Raw genomic sequence first — 25,011 nt, 5'->3', positions numbered from 1 at the left:
TTAAGTTTGTCTTTCTATCTCTCTGGAAATACATGGTAACACAACATTTTATTCTAGCAACTTTTTAAGGTTATACAAACAATGTTTAAAATGTGTCCTCGGTTTCGGGCTTTTGTCCCCCCAATAAATTTTGGCTGTTTCCTGATTTCTTGTGCTGCACAGTTCTTCAGGGAAAGAGAAGTTTAGTGCTGCTTATGCAAAGTCTCCTGGCATTGTTAGCAGTACAACAGGTAGTAAAGCAGTATGCATATTAATGTTTATGATAAATGGGGCATAATAGTTAAGTAATGGGACATTGGAATGGCTGCAGGGGGACTCTGGGGCCATATTTTGGTTGTCTGTTCAGTTTGCCTTTGAAAGTTAGTATACCACAATTCCACTGGAGTGGGTTGGGTTTCATAAGTATGTATGCGCATTTTATGTTAATCGGCGTACACATTTGTACCTATTTTTCATGGACCTTTGTCCAGATTTTTCATGTTTCCAGATTGAGAGTTATGTGTCCCACCCATCACTGCATTAAAACTTCTGTTAGATTAAATCAAATACTACAAAATATAAATTACCTCAGAACAGTAGCTGAGAACTAACTAAGGGACAACCCAATTAATAAAAAGTTATGGAGACTACATAAAGCACCATGTAACTGACAACACGGAATTGTCATATCCAGCTGAGATAAATTGGAAAAACAGTACAAACTCAAAAAGAAAAAGAAATAAAGAAGGAAAGAAAACCAAGAATAGTGAATAATGGAATAAGCAGGCCCCAGTTTGTGTGATGCATGAAATATCTTGTGCTGCAAGGCTAGATAAGTTAGTTCATGTTTCCTGGTTTCACCACTCATAATGAAATTTGAAACCCTTATATTGCATGTGTGTATGTGTCTGTTCTGTAAATGTACTTGTTTAAACACACACACACACACACACACACACACACACACACACACACACACACACACACACACACACACAAGCACCTCAGTTGCTTGTTTGCCAATGACTTTTATTACAGCGTAGGAGAGGGAAATATGAGTCTCTAATTGGAATAGCGTCTCATGATTCTAAGAGAAGGGGACACAAACTTTATACATTGATGTGTTTTTGTATTGTTTATGCTTTTGAAAACAAATGCATTGCTTATTAACAAATTGTTAATGGATGGGAATTTTGCAAATAAAATACTGCAAGACTCCATGCTTACAAAAGCAATGATATAAGCAGCTTCTCCTGTGACTGACTGATGTCCATCTAGTTGGTCACTGTTTATCTTTCCCCTATTCTTCAATATTGTGTTGCCCTGGCCACATTTCCTATTGTTATACTGTGACTCTGAATCTGTATCTTGTGCACCTTCTGTCTTCACTCTTGTAGGATGTTCCTCCTTTCCCTGCAGTTGTACAATCAGGTTAATATATAAATAAATGGGTAGAAAAGTTGAAGCCCTCCATATGAGGGTGCAGCAGAGCTTGCTGCATGCAAAAAAAAACTGCTATACTCTTACAGAGTACTGTTTTAAGGGAAGTTCTATACTTGTTCATTTGTGATTGACTACTTGGGGCTTTAGGCAGTTTAGTCTCAGCTGTTCATGGATAAGCATGTGAACACATTACTCATTTAGTGAAATGATTTTCAGTGGAATGTAATCCTTCAGGAAATTAGTATCATAATTAATAGTAATTTAAAAAACTATGACACCAGCATTCTACAAGATGCTCTAATACAATCAAATGACTGGTGCGAAAGCCACAGATTAAAACTCAATACAAAGAAATGCATTATAGTGCCCTTTGGGAAATCATCCACCCAATCTAATTACTTCACTGATAAAACACCTCGAAGAGTTGACCTGATAGTTAAGGATCTGGGAACATATGTAGACGGTAATCTAACATTTGAAAAACACATATCCAAGATTGTAAGAAAATCATTCTATGTTGCCCAAATCATAAGCAAGGTTATGGCATCTAGGTTTAGGAAGTAATAGTACCACTCTACTCAGCTCTTATCGGACACATCATTGACTACAATACCTCATTTGGCATGTACCCAACCAGGCAATTTCAACAATTGTAATGCCCTCAAAGGCTCCTCACCAGGAGAATTCAGGGTATGAATAGCCTGTCCTACACAGATGGCCTTAAGGTCCTATCTCTGTACTAAGTCTCCTACAAGATAATGAGAGGTGATCTATGGATAGCATGTAATGCACCCTTAAATCCAGCTCTGATGGGTCTCTTGCACATCCACAAGAGAATCAGCACCAGAAACACTAGATCTAAGGACCTGAACTTTGTCTGAGACATCAACAGAACAAGGCGAAGGGACCAATATGTGTCTCATAGGATCCCCATGCTATGAAATAAGCCCCTCCCCCATCTATGTGAAGCAGAGTTCATCCCAGGCCATATTCAAAAGAAACATTGTTCATTGCATGGATAATTGCAAATTCACCCCCAGTCTGGCCCCCATATCTCTAATGGACAGAGGTAAACAGTAGGTAAATTAATTCCTGACTAATAATACCCCTCCACATAACCCATAGCAACCTCTTTATTAACATACCCACCACATAACACCACCATATAAGTGTCCAAGGAATTTGGGGACAATCCTGGGTTGGGTTGCATAGCTATGCTTGTAATGACCCTGGTGGCTATTAGCACCTTGTAGACCTATGAAACTATGCGTTATCACATATGAAGAAACATCATATGGAAATACATATGCCTTTTTTCTCTTTATTTGTTTAACCGTTCAATTGTTCATTAAATTTACTAGTGAACAATGTATGATTAACTTTGTGTTTGAGAATGGCGTCAATGATAGTAGAATGAGGGACACTGTCCAAAGCCTTAGACAAATCCAAATGGACCACCACAACAGACAGGCCATATCTAAGGCAGGTGCCACTGAGTCATAACATTCAATTAAACTAGTGAACATAGAAAGTTTTTTTGAGAAACCATGTTGAGTGAGGTCCAGTAAACATCCCTGAAAGTCTTGATTAAGAAAGGAAAGTAGACACCTCTCAGCTCGTCCTCACCAGTGAAATGGGACTGACAGGTATATAATTACTTATATTTTCCATTGGGCCCCCCTTATGAATCTGGAATTATGTCTGTAAGTTTCTAATTAGCAGAAACAATGCAAGAATATTTAAAAAATGAGCGATAGTAGCTGAAATATGTTTACTACAATATGCCCAGAAAATGCCTGGAATGTTAGCAGGTCTCATGCCACTACCCTATTTAATACATTTCAAAGATGATTGCACAAAGGACAAAATGAAAACTGGGCCCATAACATTTTAATAGAAGATGACTGCAACATCAGAAATGTTGTGAAACAGTATAGCATCTAATACCAAGAAGTGCTCATTGAGCAAGTTTGCCAATAATTCTCCAGAATTCAGCACTTCACCTCGAACTGAAATTGGTTTGAAATAGTTAGCTATATTACCAATATATCTAATGTGAGAATAAAATTTCTTAGGGCAAGGGCTGCTAAATAAATTATCTTCAAATTTACTCTTTGCTAATCTCAAAGAGGTATTTAATCTTCTGGAGAAATTAAGTTATAGGCCCATTTTAAATCATTTCTCTTGAACCTCTTCCATAGCCAATTTCTTCCTCCTTTTTCTCAGAAGTTTAGTATGACCAGTGTTTCACCATGAAGGTGTAGTTCTCAGTAAACTGTTAGTTATTGTTTTCTTGTATCCAGACAAAAAATTCACAAATGTTTTCAAAGTCCTGCCACTTATTGACATTGATATTTACCTTGGAGAAATTCAAGTCCATAGAATTTATTTGATTAATAATATTCAGATCAAGGTTAGCCTTATCTAAAATATGCTTTTGTTAATTCATGTGAAAAGCTTTAGTTATTATATTAAATTCAAAAGCTAAGTGATCTGAGTTGCCTAATGGATATAGTTGGTTAATCGCAGAATTTTTTTCTGGAATATTTGTAAGTAAGAGAGCTATGATATTATTTAATTTGTGAGGAAAATCAGTCATTTGAGTCAAATTGTGTAACATACATAAATCACAGTAACAACCAAAAAAAAAAAAAACCACTATAAACTTAAAACAAACTAAGAAAAAGACATAGAACATTACAGCATAACTACACTTTATTAAATACAGTTGAGCGTTTTTCTCCAGTGACAGCACTTCTTCAGAACTGGAATAAGATCCACGTACTTCCTTCTTATATAATTAAACATGTGATCAGTTACATAACTAAGTACCATAAAGCCTCTAAAAAAGTGGGAATTTGGATTGACAAAATGTACCATAAAGCTTCTAAAAAAATGGAAACTGAGAAATGTAAAGGTGAAAAATACACAAAAAATATGACTTTAAAAACCTGACCACAATAAAAATGGGCACAAATTCATCATATCATAAAATATTGCAGGATAAATGTACTAAAATGTTTATCTAAACCAAAATACAAATTTAATACAATCTGAACAAAAAAAAATCTAAACATTAATTTGAGCATTAACAAGTTCAAATACATAAAGCAACCTGCTTTGAGTCTTAAAACACTACAAATAGAAGCCAAATCATTAAGACCTGATTCCACATAGGAATTAGCTCTGAGCTGCCATTTCAGTTCCACCAACTCAAAAATATCATTCATAGGACCCCCATGAGACCCAAGATCCACCTGGTTGATGGCTATAAAACTTGAAATTATGATTACTTTTGACACTAAGATGTTTATAATGTGAATTATTCTAATTTTCTTTTTATGTATGTCATACAAATGTTGATAAACTCCAGATCTGAAGGGTTTTATAGTCTTTCTAATGTAAAAACTGGGGCATTGCTGACATTGTGCTATGTAAACCACTCCCTTACTATATAGCAAGACAATTTGTACTTAAGTTTCATTTTCCCATAGCCCTGAATAGTAAATATGGATCCCAACAAAATCACTTTACATTGGCCACACAGTCCATACTTTGCCATATCTCCACTGGAGCCCAGATCCCTATTGTTTTCAATAAGAGTCTTAAAGCAGGTGACCTCACCTACCACTTTCACCAATTCCTGATTGGTGGTAAAAACTGTCCAATTTCTAAAAATGCTAGCCTTAATGTCACTGAAATCAGCACTATATGTCAACATCATAGCCTTAGCAAATTTGTTGATACCATCACCAAAATCATCTCTCAATTCCAAAGGGCCATTTGTTCCAAGTATTGGGGCAAAGTCCCCTTTAGCTGTTCTGGATGCTACCTCATTCTGACTCTCATTAATTAAGAATGAAGGATAACCCTGCACCTCAAACATTGTTTTAACATGTCACTTTCAGTTTTAAACCTGCTATATTGAGATACCATTCTCGATAAATACACAAACTGACCCTTAACCAAAGACTTTTTCTATTGACTGGGGTGCCAGCTGCTATGATGTAATAAAAAGTTAGAATAAGTTGGTTTACTGTACAAATTAGATTCAAAACTTGGTTGTGTTCTGTTCTTGATGATTAATGTGTCCAAATAATAATTTTATCACATTACCACTTCAAAGTAAATTTTAAAAATTCATTTGTAGAGTGAAGGAATATGGAAAATTCTTTAAGTTTGTCTAATGTATTGGTCCAAAAAATCACAATGTCATCCAAGAATCTCCCATACAGGGACCAACACTGCTTGTATTGTGAGGGAAAAACATACTTTTCTTCCCAATATGTCATAATAATATTGGCAAACGTTGCGACAAAGAACACCCCCACAGCAACCTCAGAACTTTGTCTAAACAACTGCCCTTTAAAACACTATAAAATTATTTTCCAATACCAAATTCATCAAGGCAGTTAAAGTTTTTACCTTTGCATAGTCAAATTTAGATTAAAAACACAAATACTTGTAAAACCATTCAAAACCAGTTTCATGGGGATGACTGAGAAAAGATCATTCACATCTACAAAGATAAGTATGAGATCATCATTGTATATTTTACAAGATACCTGAGACAAAAAATCCCATGAATCTTTATATATGTATTGTATCGCCCTCACCACCTTCTTCACTGTAGGTTAATACAGGGTACAGTATAAAAGGTCATAGAATATTTTGCATCTACAGTCAATCATAAAGAAGGGTCCACCAAATTTTTGTTGATTTTAGGAATACCAAAGATTGTGGGAATTCTTGGTTCAGGCACAAACAAAAATTTATATTCATTCTTGATCAAACATTCATCTGGCAACAGTTCTTCTAAACATGATATATGCTATGTTTTTCTCATTCTGGGCCACTTCCTTGTATGGGTCACCATAAAGCAAAGATGGCATTTTGTTAATGTAATCATTCACATTCATTACTATCAACCCCCAGCTATATCAGGTTTCATTAACCTGATTTGCCTGTTGCTAATGACACTCATCAAAAGCTCACATTCATCAACACTTAGACTTTGTAAATGAGAAATGTTTCTTTTAGATTTAATAATACTCCTGTTGTCATACACCCACTTTTTTTCAAAAATTTAAATTATAGGGTGTAAAGGGGAGTTGAACACACTAGGCTTTCTACATAGAGTAATGCATGGGATGACCTCTGACCCTGATTTATTAAAACATAGACTCAAGTTTAATTTGTGGGTAAATAATCTAAGGTTGACAAGTACATCCTCAAGTTTTACTTTTCTCACTGGGACAAACATAAGCTTCTTTTCGAACAAGTTAGCCCACGTTTTATCAACATGAATATCACTATACTTATAGACCTTAAAATCTTGTCTCATATGAGAAATAATCAAACATTGATCATTTATCTGCTGAATCTGTTCCCCTGCACTCCCCTCCCTCTCCTTCCTTGGTTGTTCCTCCTGTAAACATTCACTAGGGTGTGGTTGTTCTGTTCCAGGTGCCGATGCCCCTGTTGTCTTAAATGTTCAGCTCTCCTGGGAAGGGGGTTTCTCTAAAGGGACCACATCATGATTCAGCTCAGGTTCACCTAAATAATGTGGGGCCTCTTCACTAGAAATCAGATTGTGATGATTACCCACCTCTACAGTATGTTGTCTCATTGCTCTTGTGTCAGACAAGCTACTTTTACCAACCAAGGGGGGTAAGGGATAAGGCTTCTCCCGCTCATACTCTAATTTTTCACAGAGCATTTTTTTTCTAATCTTGATGTTGCGTATAATATTGTCTACTTTGTGAAAAATCCCCCATCTTTACAGTTCTTATTATAAAATAACATGTCATTTTTCTATTAAAGTCAATATCATTAATGCAAGTCAATAAGTTGTCCATTTTCTTTAAATTGTCTTTTATAAGTGCCTCCATAAGCTTGCATCCATGTCTGTTAAACAGGGCCAATAACTCCTTGTGCAAATCCAAGTCAAATGCCAAACCCAAAGGATATTTCCAGATTCTTAAGCCCTTTGGGATACAGTTGAGCTTGATACATTCTTTAAAATAGCTATTCTGTACTTGAAGGTTATAATAACAATACTTGTCATGAAGTAACACCAACACTTAATCTATTGTTCCACGGATGCTTTGAGTGGGTCCAAAGTCATTCTGCCAATCACTGCTGCAATTCAACCAATCCTGAAGTGAGGGAGGGTCCTGCTGAGGGGATAGGCCATTCACAGCAGCTGAAATACTCCACGACCCTCAAATAGCTTCATTTAGAGTTCATTGCCCGTAGTTAATGCAGCTGTTGTTTCTCTGGGCTGGAGTGATCCCTGAAGAAATAACAAAACTGCTTGTGAGATAAAAAAACAAAGGGCCTGGACTGACAGATCCATTTTTGTTAGTCCCTTTCATTAGTTGCGTAAGTTGTTTAATCAAATTGTAATGGAATTGAAACGGCAACTCAGAACTAATTCCTATGTGGAACCAGGTTTTAATGATTTTGTTTCTATTTTTAGTGTTTTAAAGCCCAAAGCAGACTAATACAGAGGTTGTTATAAATTCTGAAGGCTCTTAAATGGATATTAATTCCTTTATGGAGAAGAATAATTCCAGCTATAATACAGATATGTTGGGGAGTCATGTATTTGTATTGAGAAAACCACTCACACTGGACACCGAGGCTCAGAATTTACTAAACAACGGAATAATCTTGCTATAAAATCTTTATTGCAGAGAGAACTAGATTTTAGGAAAAGGCAGATATCCTAAATCCAACTTATCACATATTAAAAGTTCACAGTCAACTACTTGTGATGAAACTCTTTCCTTAAGTCCTCCAGTTCCATGGCTAAGTCAGTCAACATGAGACATTTAACATACTTATTTGTGTCGAAGTCTAATGATATTGTGGGAGTGTGATATACATGAGACATTTAATAACACTGGTAACTAAAAAAATCCCAGAAGCTCTGCTACACTCCTGTACCTCCTGCTCTTGTTGGGTACATCGCCCTTTGATGCAGGATGTGTCTTTGTATCTTTACATCATGCACATGGCGTGTGGCCACTCAGCTTGCGACCACTCACTGGTGCTACTTGGTTAAATAGCAAGTCTAATCTCTGTCTCACAAAAAACACCGCCCTTAAAGTAGTAGCAGGGAAAGAACATTTGTAATTAATAAAATAAAGTAGAATGAAACTCTCAGCTATGGCTGTTTGCTGGTGCACATGCTTTACTAGCAAATCTAATCTTTGTCTCTAAACACACACACACACACACACACACACACACACACACACACACACACACACACATGCACACGCACACACACACACACACACACACACACACACACACACACACACACACACACACAACACACGAAAAGTTTGTTTCCATCCAAGCTGAAATTTGCTTAGCTGATATGTTTCTCTCTGAAATGCCAGGTTATGTGCATTTACCTTGGAGCTCATATAATAAGGTAAGCCATGGCTGTAAAACATTATGTCATAATCTGGATCAACACCCATTCACGCAGTATCTATCTTTTTGGAGTTGCGAGCCTTATCTTTAAGTGCATCACTGTATTGAGCAATGTCTGACCTTCTGAATCAAGCCTATTATTATCACTTATCTGTAAAACTTGGTCTGCAAACCAGTATAGCATCTGCTTGCCAAAATTTACTGCATCAAGCCTTGCATTTCAGTTTTGCAGGTAAACAAAAGCTGTAAGTAAAAGCCAACAAATTCAATCAACTTTCAGGAAAAGTATTCCTTACCCCATCCATGACTTTTGGAAGACCATCCATTATGCTGCTCTGCATCTCTGTTTTATTTTTGAAACAAGAGTTAGTGCAGAGTGTACAAACAAGAAATGCTATACCATTCTTTTTGTTTATTTATTTGTTTATTTGTTCTAACATTTATTAACTAGGAGAAAATGGTACAGATGAGGGACTTGTTTTCAGTTATGTTCCAGGCCAGAAGCAGCATTGCAATCATTAACATATGAAGTTTAGACCAATGCTAAAGGACCTACCTATTTCAACACAAACTAATGGTATACTACTATAAAATGACATAAGGCTTTCAATTGAAAAATTATGAATACTATAAATGATCAGTATATAGAGAATTTTTTTACAGACTTGTATCAATGACTATTATAGGAAAGGTGTTAAATGAAAGATAATAAATATTGTTTGTTACTTATTTTCCAGGAATTTACATTTGACTGTTTCTTATAGTTGGTCCAGAAGTGTGGTGTTGAATTGAGACAAAATTTAAGCATTCTATATTTGATGAGGAATAGAGTTCCAGACACTTGAAATTATTTTGGAAATGATCCTTCCTGGCACACAAATGTGAAGAAAGCTTGTTTTAGTGCATTAACTATCACATGGTGATAACAGTGTGTAACAGAATGTGACAGCTTGCTCTTTTTGCCTTAGCATAGGATAAAAACTGCAAATGAGTTTCTCTTACGGGGAAATGAGCTATATTACTGGGTAAGATACAGGGGTGATGTATTGGACATGCAAGTGTAACATTTGTTAAAAATTCTCTGTAAGAGGTTTGCAATTTACCACTGTTATCAAAAATTGTCTGCAAGGTGTATGCATCAGATTTCCCAAAACAATAGCATGTCTTTTAACAGACCTTTGGATGAAGCTGGTCTTGATATTAAGTTTCCACATTCTCCAAAGTCCAGCTCAGTAAAATGAGCATCATTAAGCCCATCAGACAGACTGTGCACTCTATCAATGTCACCCAACATGTACTATCTAGTAGGTATGTACATAGTCTGAGACCACTCAATAGGGGAACATATTTGCTATTTTTGGTACACTGACCTGAAAGGTGATCATGTTTGCTAGAGGTAGAGGAATGTAGCCCTCCCTATTCATAGTCTTGTGTGACAGAATTTGCCTACATATTAAAACAGTACTTTTTTTTTTTGTCTAGCATTAGAGCACTCCTGAGCTTTATTGCACTTTGGGTATTATTTAATGTGTTTTTTCTGCAGTATATAATTCCTGGGGGATGCATCCTGCAATCTTCTAAGTTATTTAGAGTGCAGTTTTCTGAACATAAATGCTGGCAGGATTTGGTATGTTGATTATTAACAATGGTATGTCAGTGAGATTGCGATCAGTGAAATGTTATTGACAAAATAAAGTAGCAGCAGACCACCATATATCCCTTCTGTGTTACTGCTGACAGACATTGCACAGGCTGCTCGCACATAGTTCCTGCATAAAGTCACTTGATTATGCAGACACACTGAAAAGTGTATTAAAAATTAAAAAGCGGGAAAACATGCAAATACAAATATAACAGGCCATACTAACTTACAGGATACCAAACTGAATAAAGACATACAGGTAGGTGTGTGGGGGGGGGGTCCTTCTTTGAAGGTTGGGTGCCAGGCTGGCAACTCGACACTGTAAAAATCCACTGCCAATCATTAGCGGACCACTGATCTGCTGTGGTGACCCCTAATTGGGAAAAGCCGAAAGACCAAACTGAATAGTACCATTGTAGATACTTCTAGTGGAGAAGACCATAATGATTTTTGAAAATCATACCATACAAGGACTTGTCTGTTCATTCCCTACTGCAGACTATAGAAAAATACATGACTTCAGTAAAATATAAAATCTTATAACAAGTGTACTTTAAAGTCAGCTATACTAAGACACACTGAGGTTTGGAGAAATGCCAACAATTTAATTTCTTATCATATGTGCCTTGAAGTTATGAAACACAAATCTAAAGTAAAAATAGGTATATCCCCCAACTTGTACAATATGTTGCTTGTACTGCAGGTCTTCAAGCTATGTACAGTAATGTCATGCATTATTTGCCTGAGGCATCAAAAGAAACATCAAACCACAGCACACCTCTTCCACTTAAAATAAAACTTCAAAAGGAATTGGTGTGCTTAAATAATAAGAAATCACTCTGGAAGTACTTACAGAGATTGCATAATAGTACTGGGTCGGGTCAAGTGTTTGGAGATTCCCAATGTCTTTGTTAATGAGTTCCATGATGATGCACTCCATAGCCTTGCAGACCAGGCTAGTCAGCCTTATGGAGCGATAGTTACCAGGGTCAGTTGTGGCCCCTCCTTTGTGGAGAGGAATAACCATTGCTGTGCGCCATTCTATGGGCACGTAGCCTTAAGAGAGGCTGAGGTTGAACAGCGTGTTTAGGTGGGGGGTTAGTTCATTCTGTTGTTCATGCAAGATGCAGCCTGGGACACCATCTGGTCCCAGTGACACTGTGTTTTTGGCTTTTGAAAGGGCTGTTTTCACCTGTGCATCTGTGATTTCATTCATGCTTTTCAGTGAATTTCAAAATTCATGCTTTTAATTGCTTCTGCTGTTTCTTTATTTGATTTCATTCAGTATGTTAGTGATAGCAATCTACTTTCTACCTCTACAAATCTGTACTCTTTCCCTTAACTCAGTCATTTAGTCTCTCAAGTCACTTTTGACAATATATTTGCGTTTTCCTGAGTAATGTGGTTGTTCCCAGTAGCTTATTGTAGAACACAACAAACGTTTTGTTTTTAGAGTGTATTTTTACTGAGTGGTGTTAGCTGTGATAGAGACCATGGCCATGGAGGAAGATATAGAGGCAGCTAATTTGGCAGCAATTGTATATGAGGTATTGAAGATGAATGCAGCATCAGAGATCAAAAGAAGACAATGTAAAGTTTCTGCAATATGTGGTGATGCTGGATACTCGTGTGGTTAGGGAAAGTGCTGTGCTCTATAACCAAACTGATGCTATTTCATAATTATGGATGAAAAACAGGACATTGAAAGTCTTGGTTATAGAACTGTAAGCAAGTCTAACAGCCTTTATTGCATAGCTGGCATCGCTGGAGGATACGTTTCAAATAAGGAGATTGGAGTAGCTGAGGTAGAAGTGGGTTATGTGGACTTTGTACAAAATAAATTCAGTGGCTTATATAAAATTAGGTAGTACCTATAGTATGTCTGCACCACATTTAAGACCCTTAGCTCATCATCTGGATAACATTGTAGCCTGTATTCACTCATAATATAATAAGGAATAAGTGCTTTCTCTACTCACTGAGAACAAGTAAATTATGTTGGATGTGAAAGAAAAGAGCATACTTTGATAATTATTCTGTGTTTTGTGCTGAGCAGGCCAATTATAAGAACAAACATTTTACACTTTATTTGTACTCTGCAGCAATTTTTAAGGCTTTCTTTCCTACAGACAAGTTGTGGCTCTATAACAGATTGGTGGCCACAGACAAGGTTATGTATCTGTTCCAACAAAAGTGACAATGAAGACAATGTACTGTAAGTACTTAATGTAATCAAACAAATACACTTTCAAAGAAACTTTATGAAGTGGTAACACATATAAAATACAATATTATAGTAATTGCTATGGTTTAAACCACATACAGTGTGCTCTACTGCTCTGTTTTCACTGTATCTGCAATACTGGCAGTTATTTTTAATTGTCAGCCATTATGTACTGAAGCGATCAGCATTGGCCAATATCGCCTTTAACACTTTGCACCCAAGACAGCTGCATGCTTTGCCCCACCCTAACTATGCTTCGGAATGTTTGGCATTATGATTGAATTAATCTCATTATCAGCAATATTTTTTTTTTTCCTAGCTTTTAGTCACTGTTGCTGTCCCAGTCCTCATGTCCTGTCCCTGTTGGTTTTTCCAGCTAACTCCATGCACTCTGGACTTAATCCAGTATTTCTGAGGCCAGTCATAGATCCAAAAGAATGTAACTTGTCACATCTGAGCAGGGTTTTTTTTTTTCTTCTAATATAACTTACCCCCCCCCCCCGTAGCTATGTGGTTTAGTCCTGGGTGAGTATGCAATGTGAGGTAGTGGCAAATCACCTCCACCTCTTCAGCAGCTCAGCCAGGCCCACTTCCTACCCACTGACCATGCCTGCACTAGGGATGTTCATCAAGAGACACCCAGATAGCACCTCCCAGGATGGACATGCCCATCCCTCCCTACCACTCCACCAGTCACCTGAGACTGTAATCAAACTCGGATTGCCTGGGACCGGGTTGTAGTCAGGCCTTTATTCCACTACTCTATCAGAGTGGCTCATTATCAGCAATGTTTAATGTAGATTGTGAATAACATTTAAACTGGGTTAACTGAATTGTTTGCTAATTATAAATGTTTTTTTTTTTCAGAAATAAATAAAGGCGTTTTTTAAAAGAACACCAAATTGAAATAAATATGTCAGAAACATTTCATTACTGAACAACAGGCAATGTTTCTGGAATTGCTCCTTCAGGCTTTTTAAAGGAAAGTTGCTAACATAGTAAAAGGTTACATTTAAAGCAGTGGATAGCAAAAGTATGAACAAGGTTATCAACCGTCTTGGTCTAAAATGGAAAGTAGTGCCAGATCTGTACATTAGGGATTGCTAGTATATGGCAATACAAAATCCAGCTAAGAATCAGAAGCATCAGATATTGAACAGTTGACAACAGTGTGGCATTTCCAACTTTAAAAGTTAAAACAATATTTAATAACAACATGAAAATGATACAACAAAGTTTTCTAAATAAAAAACATATTATGTGCTACTTATTCGAAACAGCTGTCCAATTTTTAATTGTGGTGCTACCGTCCAAGAGGAATTTACATTAATATCTGCAAGAAGAGTGAGTTAAGGTTGGATGTGCTCCTGGTTGGCTAAGTGTGATCCCAAGGGGTAAAGTTATAATGTTCTTCCAGCAAGGAATAAATCAAAACCATAACACACCTCAGCCAAGTAATATTGAATTTACACCACGTTTTAAATAACATTTGTTCTTCTTTTTCATATAAGTTATGTGAGTACTAAGTGTGCATGAATGCATACTTAGAAACTATGCAACTGAGATGCTGAAAGATTGTATCCTGAATTTTCAAAAGAGGATTTTGCAGCTTGTTCACATATAATTCATTGGTTAATAATTGCCACTATATCCCGGTCATCATCATTATCATCATCACCACCCTTTTCCCATTTTCTGTGGGATCCTGTTGTTGCATAAACTGCTGCTTCCTCTATCTATTCAGAGCCTGCCTGTCACAGGTCTTCTCTCATGCAGACCATTTCTTGACTGGGTGTCCTCATCTCCTTTTGCCTTACTCCTGTCTTCCAAATCTGTTTCATGAAGTATCCTTCTTCTTTTCTGCACATGTGACCTAACCATAGTAATTGGTTCTCCCTGACATTTTGTACAGTTGGAGTTACATTGACTTCCACTCTTATGTTTTCATTTTTTCACCTTTCCCCCAGTGTACATTATACTACTGTCTCAGATGTTTATCGTGTTACACTGCTGCAGTCATTACACTTGGGTTATCCTGCCGTCAGGCGGTTCCTCAGTCGGCCTGAGTTCCAAATTCTTGGTCCGGCGTCGGTTGCTGTCGCCTCCTCCCTGACGTCAGTGTGACAGGGGTATATAAGATGCAGCTGACGCCATTTTCTTCAGTCTTTCTTGCCGTGCGGTGCCTGAAGCAAAAGCAGTTCGCAAGTGCCGTCGGCCGTCTCCTGAGATTTTCATTCTGAATCCAGAACCGAAGTCTTCTTCAAAGCTAAGTACCCTGTTGGGGAGACTTTTTCTTGCCTCAGACCGATGTCAGTAAAAGTTAATAACTGTGGGAAGCAAATACCTCATAAGGATTTACATTCCTGTTGTATCCCATGCCTAGGCCCAGACCTCAACGTCACTGGTTGTCGGTTTTGTGCTAGGTTTAATGTTTTCATTTTTTCACCTTTCCCCCAGTGTACATTATACTACTGTCTCAGGTACTTCATCTCCATCAGCTAAAGCTTCCTCAGCTGCTCTCCATTCATTGCCTGAGTTCCTGAGTCATGAGTCATGCAACAGCATTGGTTAGATGATTATTTTGCACACCGTACTTTCCATGCTGCTTGTAATTCTTCAGTCCTGCACTACCCCCAACACTTTGCGCTACTTGGCAACAGCCCCTCTGATTCTAACTTTGACGTCTTCATTCTGTCATCTCTTCTCCTCAACCATACCTTCCAGATACTTGAAGATATTAAATTATTCTACTGTTTTCCCTTCTATCACAATTTTTATCTTCTTTTGATTTCCCCTATTTTCTGCCATAACCACTGTCTTGTCTGTACTTAGTTTAATCCCAAGTGTTTTAATTTGCCTTATTTTCCAATCTCACATCATTTGTTGAAGTTCCTGTTCAGTATCTGCTTGCAGTACCAGATCATCTGCATAGAGCAACTTTGATGATCTGTCTCCTCTGATCTGTCACCTCTGATCTATTTATTGATGTAGTCAATCACCAGTATGAATTGGATTGGACTCAGACCTGAACCTTGATGTATGCCAACTCCCACTGAAAGCTCCTGTGTGACTCCAAACACTGTTCACACGTGAGTCATTATGTCCTTTTACTTAGCATCCATTAATTCTATCAGTGTTTGCAGGACTTTGAACCACAGCAGAACTGTCCAAATCAGCTTTCTTGGGACCTTGCTGTCTCCATGTCTATGATCCCTATTTTCAAATATAGGAATATAGGAATACACATACTATTTAGTTCTCAATAAAACTGATACTTCAGAAACAAGACATTCTGTGGTAGTGATTTCAAAATTTGGTACTGGTAAATAGAGTAACAGTTTTGCCTTCACATTTGCCCAGTGAGTAATGGATCTTACTTTGTTCTTGAGTTTAATAAATACTGTACAAAAATGTATGGTAAATGGAATAGACATTTCTTTATTGGGAGAACAACTGCGGTCTGATACTGTAAAATCAAGCACATCAAGTGTTTTTTTTTCAAAAATCTTATTTTCAAAAGTCTTTATTTTTTTTTAATCTTTAAATGTATCAAATGTTTTATCAATGTCTTTAATACCTCATTATGAAAATTCTAGTATAGCCTTCTGACAGCAAGCACTGAAACAACTAAAAAAAAAAGTGAATAAAATAATGTTCATTATGAAGAAGCAACTGAAGGATTTTGTAAAACTGGATATAACTTCATTCTGACATCTGTAACCTTATTAAGCACCCTGCTAAATTTTCATTGGTAGTTTGGTGCTTTTTCAACCCCACAAAATGAAGTAAACCCTTGTGTTTAAACAGCTTTAGCATCTAATTGATATGCCATTCATTTTTAGCAGTCTTCACTGCAGCTGCAATTATTTACTCTCTTTCTTATTATCTAAAGTGCTGGTTGTAGATCCATACAGAACTATCCTCTTCATTAAGGTTATTTTTAATCAAAGATATAACTTGTCAAAGGATATTTACCTCAAGTGACCAAAGCTTTGCTTAATATGATGTTAGCTTAATGTGTCCTCTTTATTTTACTTACAACTGTCTTGGCTTATCTTCTTAAAAACATTTCCTGGAATTCAAAAAGGCTTAGTGTGAAATGAAAGTCTTATCTTGGAAGGCTTCCGCATTTTGATATCCCTTTCCAGTTCTGAGACTGCCTTCCTGCTGATGTTTTCCCCTCCTGGGTAAAGTCATATGCTAATGTGGCAGACTGGGGGAGTGGTTAATGACAATTAGTCACTTGGTGTCCTCCATAAATGTTCACAGGATCTGAATTACTCAGTCAAGAGATTCAGAGAATCATTCTGCCAAGTAAAAATTTGCTGTAAGTGAAAAAAGTGAAAGCCATCAAAAGATAGTGGTCACCCGTGCACTCGTATGGCAGCACTCATGGTACAGGTAAGTACAGCAGAACCAAGGGGGCTGGGGGATGTTTAGAGTATGTGTGTGGGCATGTGGGTTTTCATGTCTTTAGAGGCATATTTGAAGTTGAATGAATGAATGTATGCGTGTGCATGTCTGCCTGATTGGTTGCACTTTGAAGATTAGGTATGGGATGCTGAGTCAGTGTGTGTGTGTGTGTGTCTGTGTGTCTGTGCATGTGTTGGAGCATGAATATGGATGTATGGGTGAGTATTTTTGTGACTGTGGGCAAGTGTGGGGATTGTTTGTGGAATTAATTGTTGGGGAGGTGTGTATGGATGTGGGTGTGATTTTGGGTGTCTGAATTTGTGTTTGTGTGCTTGTAGAGAGTGCCTTTGCTAATGCAATACATGGCATACCAGCAAAAATACTAGCATGGTCAGGACTGACAGCACAGTGTTTGATTCCGAGACATTTCAATGAGCAGGTAATGAGCTCTGTCTCATCATAGCAGTAACAGTACTTGGAACACATCTAGAGCCTGTTTACTGCATTTCCTGTGTTGCACTTAATTTTAAATCACTTTTTTCTCTAAAAACTGCATTTTACCCGATTTTGGCCTAGCACTCAAGTGTGGGGTCATTTATTGCACTGTTGTGATTATTTTGCTGCTTGTGTATCTCTGCTACCTTTAAACTACAAAAAAAAAAAAAAAAAAAAAATCTTGCTTTTTCCCCACTTTCTGAAATTTAAGAAAGTTCAGTTACAGATTTGCTGTTCTGAACTGTTTGGAAGTTTCTAGAAGGCCAGTGCTTGCTTGGGCTAAAGTGAAGTCTTTGTGTTCACCAGAGGGAGTGTCTCTGGAGGAATGGTTACTACCTAGAAGCTGTAGTTTTACTGGCCATTTTGGGTCAATTCTAAACTCCTTGATCTGTCTCTCTTAAAACCCGGCTGCCTCGTGGTTTTGGTGTCTTTTCAGGCTTGCTAGTTGTTGCTGAAGCACCTACCAAGGGAGAAAACACTGAGAGAAGAAAAGGAGCCACTTTTATGATTTTAAGTATTTTCTTCTGATGTTTTGTTAAGTTTTACTGCTTTGCCGCCTACTTTTTGGCATTTTCCAGCTTGCTAAAGTTTATATCTGTAACAGTAACAGTACTTGGAACACATCTAGAGCCTGTTTACTGCATTTCCTGTGTTGCACTTAATTTTAAATCATTTTTTTCTCTAAAAACTGCATTTTACCCGATTTGGGCCTAGCACTCAAGTGTGGGGTCATGTATTGCACTGTTGTGATTATTTTGCTGCTTGTGTATCTCTGCTACCTTTAAACTACAACAAAAAAAAAAAAATAATAAATCTTGCTTTTTTCCCACTTTTTGAAATTTAAGAAAGTTCAGTTACAGATTTGCTGTTCTGAACTGTTTGGAAGTTTCTAGAAGGCCAGTGCTTGCTTGGGCTAAAGGGAAGTCTCTGTGTTCACCAGTGGGAGTGGTTAACACTGAACAGCCTGCCTGTCCCTGGAGGAGTGGTTACTACCTAGAAGCTGTAGTTTTATTGGCCATTTTGGGTCAGTTCTAAACTCCTTGATCTCTCTCTCTTAAAACCCGGCTGCCTCGTGGTTTTGGCATCTTTTCAGGCTTGCTAGTTGTTGCTGAAGCACCTACCAAGGGGAGAAAACACTGAGAGAAGAAAAGGAGCCACTTTTGTGATTTTAAGTATTTTCTTCTGATTTTTTGTTAAGTTTTACTGCTTTGCCGCCTACTTTTTGGCATTTTCCAGCTTGCTAAAGTTTATATCTGTAACAGTAACAGTACTTGGAACACATCTAGAGCCTGTTTACTGCAGTTCCTGTGTTGCACTTAATTTTAAATCTTTTTTTCCTCTAAAAACTGCATTTTACCTGATTTTGGCCTAGCACTCAAGTGTGGGGTCATTTATTGCACTGTTGTGATTATTTTACTGCTTGTGTATCTCTGCTACCTTTAAACTACAAAAAAAAAAATCTTGCTTTTTTCCCCATTTTCTGAACGTTAAGAAAGTTCAGTTACAGATTTGCTGTTCTGAACTGTTTGGAAGTTTCTAGAAGGCCAGTGTTTGCTTGGGCTAAAGGGAAGTCTCTGTGTTCACCAGTGGGAGTGGTTAACACTGAACAGCCAGCCTGTCCCTGGAGGAGTGGTTACAACCTAGAAGCTGTAGTTTTATTGGCCATTTTGGGTCAATTCTAAACTCGTTGATCTGTCTCTCTTAAAACCCGGCTGCCTCGTGGTTTTGGCATCTTTTCAGGCTTGCTAGTTGTTGCTGAAGCACCTACAAAGGGAGAAAATGCTGAGAGAAGAAAATGAGCCACTTTTATGATTTTAAGTATTTTCTTCTGATGTTTTGTTAAGTTTTACTGATTTGCCGCCTACTTTTTGGCATTTTCCAGCTTGCTAAAGTTTATATCTGTAACAGTAACAGTACTTGGAACACATCTAGAGCCTGTTTACTGCATTTCCTGTGTTGCACTTAATTTTAAATCGTTTTTTTCTCTAAAAACTGCATTTTACCCGATTTTGGCCTAGCACTCAAGTGTGGGGTCATTTATTGCACTGTTGTGATTATTTTGCTGCTTGTGTATCTCTGCTACCTTTAAACTACAACAAAAAGAAAAAAACCAAAATAATCTTGCTTTTTTCCCACTTTTTGAAATTTAAGAAAGTTCAGTTACAGATTTGCTGTTCTGAACTGTTTGGAAATTTCTAGAAGGCCAGTGCTTGCTTGGGCTAAAGGGAAGTCTCTGTGTTCAGCAGTGGGAGTAGTTAACACTGAACAGCCTGCCTGTCCCTGGAGGAGTGGTTACTACCTAGAAGCTGTAGTTTTATTAGCCATTTTGGGTCAATTCTAAACTCTTTGATGTCTCCCTCTTAAAACCTGGCTGCCTTGTGGTTTTGGTGTCTTTTCAGGCTTGCTAGTTGTTGCTGAAGCACCAACCAAGGGGAGAAAACACTGAGAGAAGAAAAGGAGCCACTTTTGTGATTTTAAGTATTTCCTTCTGATTTTTTGTTAAGTTTTACTGCTTTGCCGCCTACTTTTTGGCATTTTCCGGCTTGCTAAATTTTATATTTGTAACAGTAACAGTACTTGGAACACATCTAGAGCCTGTTTACTGCATTTCCTGTGTTGCACTTAATTTTAAATCGTTTTTTTCTCTAAAACTGCATTTTACCTGATTTTGGCCTAGCACTCAAGTGTGGGGTCATTTATTGCACTGTTGTGATTATTTTGCTGCTTGTGTATCTCTGCTCCCTTTAAACTACAACAAAAAGAAAAAAAAACAAAAAAATCTTGCTTTTTCCCAGTTTCTGAAAGTTAAGGAAGTTCAGTTACAGATTTGCTGTTCTGAACTGTTTGGAAGTTTCTAGAAGGCCAGTGCTTGCTTGGGCTAAAGGGAAGTCTCTGTGTTTACCAGTGGGAGTGGTTAACACTGAACAGCCTGCCTGTCCCTGGAGGAGTGGTTACTACCTAGAAGCTGTCGTTTTATTGGCCATTTTGGGTCAATTCTAAACTCCTTGATATTTCTCTCTTAAAACCTGGCTGCCTCGTGGCTTTGCCGTCTTTTCAGGCTTGCTAGTTGTTGCTGAAGCACCTACCAAGGGGAGAAAATGCTGAGAGAAGAAAAGGAGCCACTTTTGTGATTTTAAGTATTTTCTTCTGATTTTTTTGTTAAGTTTTACTGCTTTGCCGCCTACTTTTCGGCATTTTCCGGCTTGCTAAAGTTTATAGCTGTAACAGTAACAGTACTTGGAACACATCTAGAGCCTGTCTACTGCATTTCCTGTGTTGCACTTAATTTTAAATCTTTTTTTCTCTAAAAACTGCATTTTACCTGATTTTGGCCTAGCACTCAAGTGTGGGGTCATTTATTGTGCTGTTGTGATTATTTTGCTGCTTGTGTATCTCTGCTACCTTTAAACTACAACAAAAAGAAAACAAAACAAATTGCTTTTTTCCCACTTTCTGAAAGTTAAGAAAGTTCAGTTACAGATTTGCTGTTCTGAACTGTTTGTAAGTTTCTAGAAGGCCAGTGCTTGCTTGGGCTAAAGGGAAGTCTCTGTGTTCACCAGTGGGAGTGGTTAACACTGAACAGCCTGCCTATCCCTGGAGGAGAGGTTACTACCTAGAAGCTGTAGTTTTATTGGCCATTTTGGGTCAATTCTAAGCTCCTTGTTCTCTCTCTCTCTTAAAACCCTACAACTCTCTTTTTGGGCGGTTTTGTGCACTGAGCAGCGTTGGGCAGCGCCGCCTAAACAGGTTTAAACTATTACAGGCTCCACAAAGTCTGCTCTTCACTGTTTCCCTTAGAACTGTTCAAACTCTCAAAGTAATCACTCTATTCTCTTTCTAAAGCCCTGCACTTGCTCAACTCTTATAAGGAAACACTAAGTAACTAAGCACTACACCCTCCTTGACTTCTCATAAGTATTAGGCTCCCGATTGGTCCTTCCTGATCAAGTGAAAAATCAGTTCCCTTCCCTAATATGATCAGTAAAAAACCAGTTCCCTATACTAATCTGGTATGTCCAAGGGTCAGTTTCAAGGTTACTCTCCAGTCCAGCTGGTGAATCTGGGAATTTTGAGGCAATGTTACAATTGCCTTATGTACACAGACAACCCTCTCCTCCTTCCAACAAACTCTAATACATGTGAGAGATGCAGTTACACAGCCAAACTGGAGGCAGAGCTCTCTCAACCCAAGACTGGCACAGTCAGTCAGGAGGAAAAGGTAACCACCCACACCACAAATCCAGTCTCACACAGACCTATTGCATCTGCATACCCAACACATAAACACACAAAAACATACTCGGAGGCTCTAAATAAAAATCTGCCTAAACAGCAAAGTCCTCCTAAGCAGATATCCAAGCAACAGCCACCCCTCAACAATACCCACGAATCACATATCTCACAAAATCAGTGTGCCTCACAGTCATAGCCCTTAAGGCCAAACAACACACCAAATACACTTGTTATAGTGGACTCTATTGTCCGGCACACTGATGTCCCGCTCACCAGACTGAACAAGGAGAAGGTCACTGTAAGCTGCCTGTCTGGTGCCAGGATCCGCCACATAATGCAAGCACTCAGGTCACTCCAAAGCAAGTACAAGTATGACTCCGTCATTGTCCATGCTGGTGTGAATGACCTGAGATGTACCTCCCTGGACTACATGAAAAGAGACATAGAGGAGCTCTCTGACAATGTAGCCCAGGCTGGTATAACCCTGACCTTGAGTAGCATCTTGCCCTCACCAAGAATGATGCCACAGTATAAAGACAAAATGATCAGTTTCAACATCTGGCTAAAGTATTGGTGTCATTCAAAGGGGATCCAGTGTCTGTCAGGCTGGGATGACATGCTCGACAAGCCATGTTGCTTCACTAGTGACGGCTTGCACCTGTCACCCTTAGGCTTTCGTATACTGGCCAAGGCTCTTGCCACCCCCATAGTGCCTTTTTTAGGCAAAGCTCAAAGGACAAAGCCACCTCCATAGACAACCCAAGGATAAAAAAACTAAAGGTAATGCTACTCAATGCCAGAAGTCTAAACCTCAAGATGCATGCACTCAAGGCTCTCCTCAGTATGGAGAAAGTCAATGTCTGTGCAGTAACAGAAACCTGGTTCAAAGCTCCTGAGAGCACCCCAGCACTACCAGGTTATAACTCATACCATGCGTTTCGGCCCCAAAACTCAGACCAAAGCACAAAAGGAGGGGGAGTATCTATATTCATCAAAGATACCTACACCTCCAGGTTAGTGGCACTGCACGAAGCATCGGAAACCATCCATGTGCAACTAACAGCAGGCAAAACTGCCTTTCAGCTTGTAGCCTGCTACAGAACACCCTCCTTATTACAGGAACCCCACTTGGCATTCCTGAGAACACTGGAGAATATGAAGGTCTCTCCAAACACTATGTTATTGGGTGACTTCAACTACCCAAACATTGACTGGGAAAACTACTCAAGCCCAAACACCCTCGCCCAATGGTTCCTTGAATTTATAAACTCTAATGCAATGCAACAACTGGTCACCACTCCCACAAGAGGGAACAACATATTGGACCTGGTCATCACCAACATGGGGACTCCATGTTCCACACCAGAGGAAAACCCCTCATTGGTAAGATCAGACCATAAACAAATTTCCCTGGACATCCATATCCTGTCCCCACCCCCAACCAAGGAAATCACTGTAAAGAATTTCTCAAAAGCCAACTTTGCACTTTTCAAGACTGAGGTGGAATCCTTCAAAGCCCCTGGGCCAGAGGATAATACAGCCCAATCTGCAGAATCCTTTACAAATGCATTCTATGAGCACCTGCAGGAATGCATGGATCATGCTATCCCAAATAAAACCAAGACTCACTCCTCCAAAAACAGGAGACCGGTCTGGTGGACCCCGGCCATAAATAAGCTATACAACAGAAGGAGGAAGCTACTACATGACAGAGCAAAATCCCAAAAAGGGAAGGCATCTCTGATCAGTATTAGCAAGAAACTTCGATCCCTGATGAAATCATCAAAGGCCAGTTTCGAAAGAAAAATTGCCCTAGACACTAAAGATAATCACAAGGCCTTCTTTAGTTATGTCAGGAACATGGGCAGAACTCCCAGATATGCTCTGAATTGTTGCATAATGGTACAAAATATACCGAACCTACAGACATAGCCAACATCCTGGCAGACAGATTCAGCGCAAACTTCTCCCCCCACAAAGGAGCAAATGCCTATCCCAACTGAAAGTAACCTCTCTGACATCACAGATGCACAGGTGAAAGCTGCCCTCTCCAAAGCAAAAAAACACAGCATCTATGGGACCGGATGGTGTCCCAGGCTGTGTCTTACACGAGCTCCAAGAAGAACTGAACCCTCACATTAAGTCACTGTTCAAACTTAGCCTTACTACAGGATATGTATCCAAAGAATGGCATACAGCTACAGTGGTCCCACTCCACAAAGGTGGTGCCACAACGGACCCCGGAAACTATCGCCCCATAAGCCTGACTAGTCTGGTCTGTAAAGCTATGGAGCGTATTATCATGGAACTCATAAACAAAGACATTGGGAGCCTCCAGACACTGGACCCTACCCAATTCGGCTTTGTTAAGGGCAGATCTTGCCTCTTAAATCTAGTTGATTTCTTTGAAACAGTTACCAAAGCCATAGATGAGGGCAAGGTAGTCCACACAGCCTACCTGGACCTCGCAAAAGCCTTCGACACAATACCCCACTCGGCCATCATAAATAAGCTTACCAGTTTAAATATCAACCCCTATATCACAAGATGGGTTGCAAACTGGCTCAGAGATAGAACCCACATGGTTAGAATCGCAGGTGCCATGTCCGAATCCAAACCAGTTACAAGTGGCATCCCACAAGGCTCAGTTCTGGGACCTCTCTTGTTCGGTATATACTTCTCTGATGTTCAGGCTAACACGCGGGGGATTATGGCTGACATAGTTTGCAGATGACTGTAAACTGGGGGCCATAATCGAATCTCCAGCTGACACAAGCATCCTCAAAAAGGGTCTCACAGAGACGGATGCTTGGTGCCAGAGCCACGGCCTCAAGCTAAATGATAAAAAGTGCATAGTCATCCCCTTTGGGAAAAACAAGGTGCCCACAAATTACCACATAGGTGGTAATCCATTAAGTACGGAAGAAGTAATTAGAGATTTGGGGACCAACGTAGATAGTAATCTCTCCTTTGATAATCACGTTGCCAAAGTGGTTAGAAAGACCTTCTATATAGCCCACCTTATCACAAAAGGGTTCGCATCTAGATCAAGAGAAGTCATTGTGCCCCTCTACTCGTCACTCATCAGGCCCATAATTGAATACAGTGCCCCTTTTGGGATGTACCTTACCCG

The 25,011-nt window shown here is 38.8% G+C and overlaps 1 long non-coding RNA gene across 1 annotated transcript in view; it reads left to right on the top strand.

Annotated features, from left to right (window-relative positions):
* LOC122805861 overlaps positions 1 to 25,011 on the top strand; it is a 418,789-nt gene that overhangs the window by 237,915 nt on the left and 155,863 nt on the right. The gene's annotated exons all lie outside the window — the stretch shown is intronic.

The sequence above is a fragment of the Protopterus annectens genome, chromosome 7.part0 (genome assembly GCF_019279795.1).
Source record: "Protopterus annectens isolate FY-2018-M chromosome 7.part0, PAN1.0, whole genome shotgun sequence".
Classification (NCBI taxonomy): Eukaryota; Metazoa; Chordata; order Ceratodontiformes; family Protopteridae; genus Protopterus; species Protopterus annectens.
Note: the sequence above shows the minus strand (reverse complement) of the source record. Positions and strands in the feature narration are given on the sequence as shown.